Below are 8,843 nucleotides of genomic sequence, written 5' to 3' on the forward strand. Positions count from 1 at the left end.
GCTATACTAGTACTCTATTTACTTGTCTAGGTGCTTTAGGGGTCCTAGTTTATTAGGGTAACGGCTATAGAATTCTTAAAGCTTATGGGGACTACTAATAAAGTTCTATATAGGGTACTAGGTAGGATTTGGGTTATAGCCTTTCCAATTAACGCGGTACTTTAACGTTCTCCTTACTAGCTTATAGGCTAGTATTTCTTTAATTTCCTATTCGTCGTCGCCATTGACTTAAATTAGTAGGGGGGGTTCGTTCTTTTATTTGGGTAGTAGGTCGTTTATAGCTTTTTATAGCTTATTTGGCAAGAAGATAGAGTAGACCTTAATTAAATCCAGGAGCTTTACTTTATATAAGTTGCCTATCTTCTTAAGAACCTTATATAGTTCTACCATCTAATAGTCTAGCTTATGGCTAGGCCGTTCTATCTTTTAGTTCTTTATTATAACCCAGACTATATCGCCTACAGTAAAGTCAGGCTCGCGCCTATGCTTATTTACCTACTATTTTATTAATTTTTAGGCTTTTTTTAGATTTGTATGGGCTACCGTCTAGGCTTCTTTTAAGCGTTTAGCATACTGCTAGGCTTCTTTATGGGATAGTTTTTCGTATACGGTTTGGGGTCCTTTTAGTTTTTCCCAGTTAAAACTTATACGGGGTAAGTAGCCCATTTTTAGTTAAATAGGGGCAAATTTAGTAAAGTTGTGGGGTAGGGTTGCTTAGGCATAATTTATAAGGGGTAGTAGTTTAGCCTAGCTATCCTAGAAGTAGTTAACGAAAGGCCGGAGTTTCTGGTCTAAATATTAATTTATAATCTCTATTTAACCGTCTGTTTAGGGGTAGTAAGCTATAAAAAGCTTTAGCTTAATACCTAGGATTTAGGTAAACTTATTTTAGAAGGCCGATATAAACTGCGGCCTATAATTGGATATAATAGTATCTAGTGGTCCGTAAATTCGGTAGACGTAGTAGATATATAGTTGGGCCGCCTCTTTAGCATTAATATTCTTATAATAGGGGATTAAGAATAGGCGCTTGCTAAAATAATTAATTAGAATTATAACTATATTATATCCGTTACGGTCTATAGGTAGCTTATAAAAGTCTATAAAGATATACTACTAGGGGCGTTCTGGTATTGGGAGTGGTTTTAATAGTCCTAGGGTTTTATCTTAGGGAATTATAGATCTACGGCAGCCGTCGCAGTTCCGTATATAACGGTTAATATTTATAACTATTCTAGGCTAGTAGTAATAGTTACTAATAATCTTACGGGTCTTATTCTTTCTAGGGTAGGCCGTAGAGATCTAGGTATATGCTTTAGTAATAATCTAAGTCTATAAGTTCTGTTCCTTTACTACTACTAGCCGTTTACAGTGCTTAAGTAGTCCGTTTTTGAGGGACTATAGGCTTATAACGTCCTTTGTCTTTTTATAGTACTCCTATAGGGAAGGGGCCGTACGGTTTACCTATAGTAGTTTATTAATAAGGTTAAGTTCTATAGAGTTAATAGGATATATCTTAACGTCTAAAGGGTTTATATTTAGTTCTGCCTATATCTAGGGGTTAAGGTGTTTTGGTTATAGTAGTGTCTAGGTTTATAATAAGATCTTTATGGTTACCTAATTATCTAGGTCCTATCTACGCCTTATAAGAGTGTCCGTACGGTTTATAGCGCCTAGCCTATATATAATTAAGAAGTTGAACTAAAATAGGATGTCCGCCTATCGCGCCTGCTAGGCTGTAAGGGCCTTTATTATTATAAAATATTCTAAGGCCTAGTGATTTAAAACTACCTAGATAGGTTTAGGGGCCCCTTTTAGCCATATACGCCAGTACTAAAAGCTAAAGATAATAGCTAGCATTTCTTTATCGTAGACAGGGTAGTTTAGCTTAGCGTTTATTATGGTTTTTAAATAGTATATAATAGGGTGCTATTCTCCGTCCGGTTGTTTCTGGGAGAAAATATTAGCTATTACGCTATCTAAGGCATTAGTCTCTAGTATTAAGGGCCATTCTAGGTTAAAGTGGGTAAGTAAGGGAGCAGAGACCAGTCGTTTCTTTAGCTTATTAAAGGCCTACCTATATATGGTGTCAAAGTAGAAGGGCTAGTCTTTTTGGGTAAGGCGGTTAAGAGGCCTAGTAATCTTACTATAGTCCTTAATAAAATATTAGTAGAAGTTATAGAAACCTAGGAATAATTATACCCCTTTTACGGTCCGTAGGGGTGCCTATTAGGTAATTGCGGCCGTTTTCTTTAGGTTAGTCTTAATTTTATTTATACTAATAATAAACCCTAGGTATTTTATACGCTTAATACTAAACTCTAACTTCTTAATATTAACCTAGAGGCTAGCCTTATGGAGCCGTTAAAGGACTTTATAGATATACTTCTCGTATTCTAGCTTATTTTTAGAGTAGATTATAATATTATCTAGGTAGGCCGTATAAAAGTCATTAAGGTAGTTAAAGAGTATATCGTTTATATACCGCTGGTACGTAGTTAGTCCGTTAGTTAGTCTAAAAGGGAGTACCTTATATTTATACGTTCTGTAATAGGTCTAAAATATAGTAAGATCCTTAAACCTAGGGTTTATTCTAATTTAATAGAAGGCCTAGCGGATATTAAGCTTTATAAAGACCTTAGCTCTACTTATTTAGGCTAGCATCTTATCTAGTAGGGGTAGTAGATAGCGGTCCTTACGGGTTATATTATTTAGCTTATAATAGTTAATACAGAAATAGAGTCCTCTATTTAGCTTTTTAGTAAAAAAAATAGGTAAGTTAAAAGGGGCTTGGCTAGGCTTAATAAAGCCCTTATTTAGGTTATTAATAAGGTACTGCTTTATAGCCTATAATTTAGTAGTAGACTATTAGTAAAGGGGGTTAAAGCTAAGGGTATTTTCCTTATCTGGCTTAATCTTAATCTTATAGTTATACAGTTAGTAAGGTGGGAGTATATTAGATACTGTCTTAGAGAATATATCCTTAAATTTCTAGTATTAATAGGGTAGTTTTTATTCTACTAGCTCCTTATCTATAAGCTCGTTTTCCTATCTGCTAAGCTTACTTTTCTTTTCCTTAATTATTTGATTAATTTTATATAAGCTAGTTATAAAAGTAACGGTATTAGGTTAGACTAAGTTCTGGTAAAATTATATAGCGCTAATATAGTAGATATTAACTAGTGGGAGGTTTATAGGTTTCTTTACGGACTTTTATTAAGCCGTATTTTGCAGTATAAGGTTCGTAATCTTCCTTAGTTTACGTTTTATTTTCTATAAGTTATCCTTCTAATCTATTAGTTTAGTATAGCGTTTAGTATTCCTAGCCTTCCTTTATAGCTGCGTAGGGCTTAAGTTCTCTAGGGGGAACTTAGGTAGGTTACTATTAACTTCCTAGGTCTTTAGTGCGGGTAGTATAATATAGGTAGTCTGGGGTCGGCGTAGTATACAGATCTGTTATAGATTAAGCTATATATCTTTTTTAAAGGCCTAGTCCCTACGTATAGTATTAGCCTAGTAAATAGTATTAATCTAGGGCCGTATAAGGTTTTCTATTATAATACTAATTTCTTTTATAAAGGAAGTGGTTAGGGGTAGGGTTTTAGGCTAAATTAGCCGTTTACTCCGTATGTTAAGCTATAAGCCTAAATAGGCTAGCTATTTTCTCCTTAAGATTATATTGTGGCTTCTTAGGTCCGTAATAAGAAAGGGGATATTATACTACTTTTGTCCGTTAACACGGAGGTAAATCTATAAAATAGTTGTAATAGGTGGTCCTATTTATCTGTTATACCCATAAATAGGAATTAGTTTGGGTAGTTTTTTAAGGGGTGCATTTAAAAAGTTAGTTAGCTTTACGGTATATTGGGTGTCTATTAAGGCAAAGGTATTTACTCTAGAGTTAGCTAAAGTAGAGGTTAAAACTTAGTATCTATTATAGAATAAAGTATAAGGGATAGTGTAGCTTTTTTTACTAACTAGCTAACCTAGATTAATATATAACATATTAATCCCTTTTAACCCTAAAGAGAAGTCTTTTTCTAGGGTTTCTCTTTTTCTAACTTTATACTGTCCTTTTAGATTAATAAAACCTTATCTACTTTTACCTTTATTAAGTAGTCTTTTATAAAATAGTCTTTTTAGCTATATAAAAAGTAAGCTCCTTAGTTACTAAAAGCCTATTTATAGGGGTCGCTATAGGTAGGCTAAGTAATCGCTAGGCCTACGGTAGGGCTAGCTATACAGCTAGCTACTAGATTAACGACGGGCTATACGGTTAGTGCTGTAGGAGTTATAAATCGTGCTAGGGCACTATAGGCCATTTTTATAGTACTTATAGTCTAGTTAGAAGAGTTTCTGGCTTTATACCGCTTAGCTTATGCCTTAATTTAATAAAGGCCTTAGTTAATAGCTAGACAATAATCTATAAGTACCTTTAGCGTCTATATAGTAGTATAAACTAGTAATACGGCGCGCTATAGGTCTAGGGTAAGCTTATTAAAAAGGTCTAGTAATCGGTCTTTATGGGGAATTTAAGCTTAGCTGGCTAGGTGTAGAAAGCGGGTCTAAAAGGCCGAAAAGGTCTCCATTGTTTTTATATTTAGGCTTTTGTAATTAAGGCGGGTATTTTGTATCTTAAAGGGATCCTTATAAATAGAAGATAGGTAGTTAATTATTTCTTCTTTTAAGACGAAAGGGTTTGCTAAGTCTATAGTATATTGCGGATATAGGTGTGTCTGGGCGTCTTTACTAGTACGGCCAAAGATATAGGCCATCTTAGCTTAAGTAGTAGGGAAGTAGTCCTTATTAACTTTAAGCTTATCTTGTAATTAAAGCTTCTAATTATTAAATATAGGGTTAGTTCCGTTTATAAGTAATAGGGGGTCTACAACCTTTACGGATCGCGATAATACTGTACGTTAGGCTAGGGCCTTAAGGATTGTAGCAAGTCTGTTTAATAAGTTATCGCTAGATGCAGGGGTGTCTTTAGTTTTAAGCAGTTCTCGTAGCCGTTTAATTTTAGTATTAGCTACTGTAAGCTCCACCTAGGGGCTTAAAACATTAATCGTTTCTTTATCTAAGGTATTTGCGGGCCCTATAGCTGCTTTGCCTACTGCTATATTTTATAGCATAGTAGTAGGGGTATTAGATAATTCTAGGTAATTTCTTTAGGGGTTCTAGTCTATGCGTGTCTTGTAGGTCCTTTCCTTAGGGTTCTATCCTTTTTCTTTAAGTCCTGTCCTTGTGGTCCTAGTAATATTCTTAAGGTCCTATTCTGTGTCCTTATAGATATATTTAAGTTCCTTTTTAGGAAGAAAGAGTAGTATAAGCTTTAGATAATGTTAGCGACTTAGTTAATTAAGGCACGAGCACGGTAAGAGGGTCGCGTAAGCCTGTATAATTGGATTGTCTATAAACGAGGATCTAAAGCTAAAGAAAAGGAAAGGGAAAGATAGGTAGCGACGTAAGAAGTTATATATAATCCCCTGGTTACGTGAGGGTCACGTAAGCTCTGCGTTTACTATAACGTCTACTATAACTGCCGTTTTGCCAGTGCTGTAACACTATATGAGTTATACTTAGGCTGAGTACACGCCTTAAGACCTAGCTCTCTAGCTTTAAAATTTAGGCATTAATGTTCCTTGATACTAAATTACAGCTAGACTACTTTTGGCGATATAAGTATAAGCTATATACTGTTAATCCTAGTTGGTAAATATTAAGATATTACAAAAATATAATTACTTTTAGGATTTAGTTAACTTCCTTAGAATAAAGCCTTTACGTACTATATAATATACTAGTAAGTTTTTAGCAGATTGTATAAACTCTTTAGTAATTAAGAGAATACCTAAATAATACTTTTATACGACACTTAGAATAAACTATAGTATTATATAGTAAGTAGGAGCTATACCTTAATAATATTAAGAAGAAAATATAATTTATGATTTTAAGCAGCTTTTTTAAGAATATCTATGCTTCTAGCTTATTATTGGCTTTATTATATTAAAAACAATTAGAGGCGTCTAGGTATGGCAGGTATCCGGCGATATAGGAAGGGATATTACCTCTTATATTTTTTAGCATAGGGGGTTTTTCGCTATGTAGGGAGGGACGTTACTTAATTTATTTACTTATTTATTTATTTTAGGTTAATATTAAGTGCGAATTTTATATAATTGCGGTATGCGGCGTATTTTTATAATAACTTTACCTTTATACAATGTTATCTACTCCTAGTTAAGTAATAGTTAATAGCTAATTATATATTAAGAAAGAAATTTACGTAATCTTTAGAGAAGTATTTTAACGTTATATTATTATTTTGCCATTAACTAAGATTTCTCTATACTTAAACTAAGTAGCTATATTATACTGAATTTTAAGCTCCCTAACCCGCGCCGGGCGCTTTTTCTTACGGAGATAAAGGTATAAAACTAGAAATATCACAATTACTATAATGATAGCAACAGTAATACCTATAATTCCGCCGTGACTGAGAGGTTTTAAATATTTATAGTTTTGTGCTTTACGTCCTTTTAGAAAAGAGTCTCGTCTATTTCCTAGTTAGTGTGGGCTAAAATGGTATACTATAAACATACTCTTAAATAAATGCTATTATTATACGTTTGCCCCTTTATTTCCTTTACTAGCGATAGAGAGTAGTAAGATTGTAATGCGGGGTGTGGAGCAGTTTTAGGTTTATATATTTATCTAAATCTTTAGGCTTTAAATAAAGTAATATCTAAAACTAGTGTTTCCTAATTGGGGACTTAGGAGCTGGTTTTAGGTTTATTACTAGTGCCTAAACTATTACCCTCTTACTATTGTTATAGCATTACGTGTTATCGTCTTATATAATCTAATAACCCTTTTTACAAACCTTACTATATTATTCTATTTTCCTTTTATACGCTATGTCTTGTATCCAGAAATGCTTATAGCATTTTTATACGGTCTATAAGCTCCTCTTAAAGTCTTTTAGCGGGTTACTATGCTAAAATACAAACTTCTGTAGCCGAGATAGAGCTACCTATAGTAATAGCCGCTAAGATATAATTAGCGGGTAATTCTAAATATAACTACTGTACTGGAAATGGAACTACGCATTTAATTTAACCTAGATTAGTAAGTAAAGAGTTTATTCCTAATCTAAGGAGGCCACTTTTAGGAACTGTTTAATATAAATTGCGTTTACTAGTATATGCCCTTTGTCAAATAGATCTGCTATAAAAATGCTAAGAATAGGAATATTGCTAGTGACCTTTATTATTACCGCAGTTTCTATTAGTCTAATAGGGCGAATTCTAGGTAAGAGTAACGCTAAGACTAGCATCCTAACTCTAAGTGTAAGGCTATATCCTTTGCTTCTATGTAAAGAGGTTAGCTAACAGAATTAAAACTATAGTTTAATTCTACTAATATACTCCCAGATAGTCCGTTTCTAAAGTTGCATATAGTTTAAAATCGCGATATTTTCTAAGATATTTAAAGCAAGGTTAATAGTATTAAAGATACAGTTATAACTAGCCTTTTGGGTACTGTTATAACCCCTATTTAAGATATCTAGAGTAAGGTTAATAGTATTAAAGACGTAGTCGCGACTGGCCTCCCTAGTGCTGTTATGGCTCCTATTTAAGAGATTAAGAATTATATTCCTAAGAATTGTTTACTAGGTATAAAAGAGTTTTATATCGGCTATAGATATAATATAACCTATAAAAGGTTGCCACTAAACCTGTTAGATCTAATGCTAGATATTGTTTAGAGCTTGCTAAATCTACTAAATACTCTTAAAAAACCCCTTTAAGATAAAGTAAAAGAGTTTTAGGAAAAGTTTAAAGAAAAGCTTTAGCCTCTAGAGCGCACCCTAATAAAAGTTACCACTCTGTATATCTAAAATTGCTTAGTTATAGGATTAGTCCTTTTAGTAATTATTGCCCTTCTTTTAGCCTACGCAATTTTTAGCGGGTTATTTAGTATTATAAGCATTCTTTAAAGGCTTGTTATTAGATTGAGAGTTATAATAGTCTTAGGTTTAATATATTACGTCCTTTTTTTTATACCTACTATTATTTTAGGGCTCTTCTAGGTAAAGACTAAGGCTTTACTATCTTGGATTAAAGTAGAGAAAGGGGAAGTTAGAGGGTTATGCATCGGTGCTCTCTACGGCGCCGTCATTATACCGTTTTTAACTACTATTACACCAACTATTATTTAAAAGGGTATTAAAAAAATTAATGGCGAATAGAGGTGGTTATAAACCGTATATAGCCTTAGACACGTTAATATATCTATTAAAAGAATTTAAATAATAAGATAATGGTTATTATTCTATTAATTATATTTTTAGCTTAGGCGGAGAGGTAGTGGTTAGTAGAAGAAGAGAGACGGGTTAAGGCGGAGAGGCAGAATAATAAAGGATCCTGTAGAAATTTACTTTTCATTTTACTCTCCAATTGTTAACTATTATTAGTAATAATTTAGATAGGAGGTTAGGGAGCTTAGTAATGTTAGTTTAAAGGAAGCCTTTTCGGTTAAGTGCGGCCGCACTCCCGTTTCCTAAATAGAAGTCTATTACTAATAATATAAGGGTAAAGTATTTAAGATAACCGAAGGTACAATCCCCCTTCCGTTTAGTAGGTTCCGTAGTAGTCCCTAGTTCCGCTTAGATTAAAGCCTTTATACTTAATAATGGGAATAGATACGCCTATAGGGTAATAGTTTAGGGAGGGTTGCTCCTATAGGAGCGGTAGACATGGCAGAAATATAATAAGCTTAATGTAATAACTTGTACTATCTCTAAAACTTTTTTATAAAGTGCTTTACATAGCTAAGGG

This window comes from Cenococcum geophilum (genome assembly GCF_001692895.1).
Source record: "Cenococcum geophilum 1.58 unplaced genomic scaffold K441scaffold_6, whole genome shotgun sequence".
Taxonomy (NCBI): domain Eukaryota; kingdom Fungi; phylum Ascomycota; class Dothideomycetes; order Gloniales; family Gloniaceae; genus Cenococcum; species Cenococcum geophilum.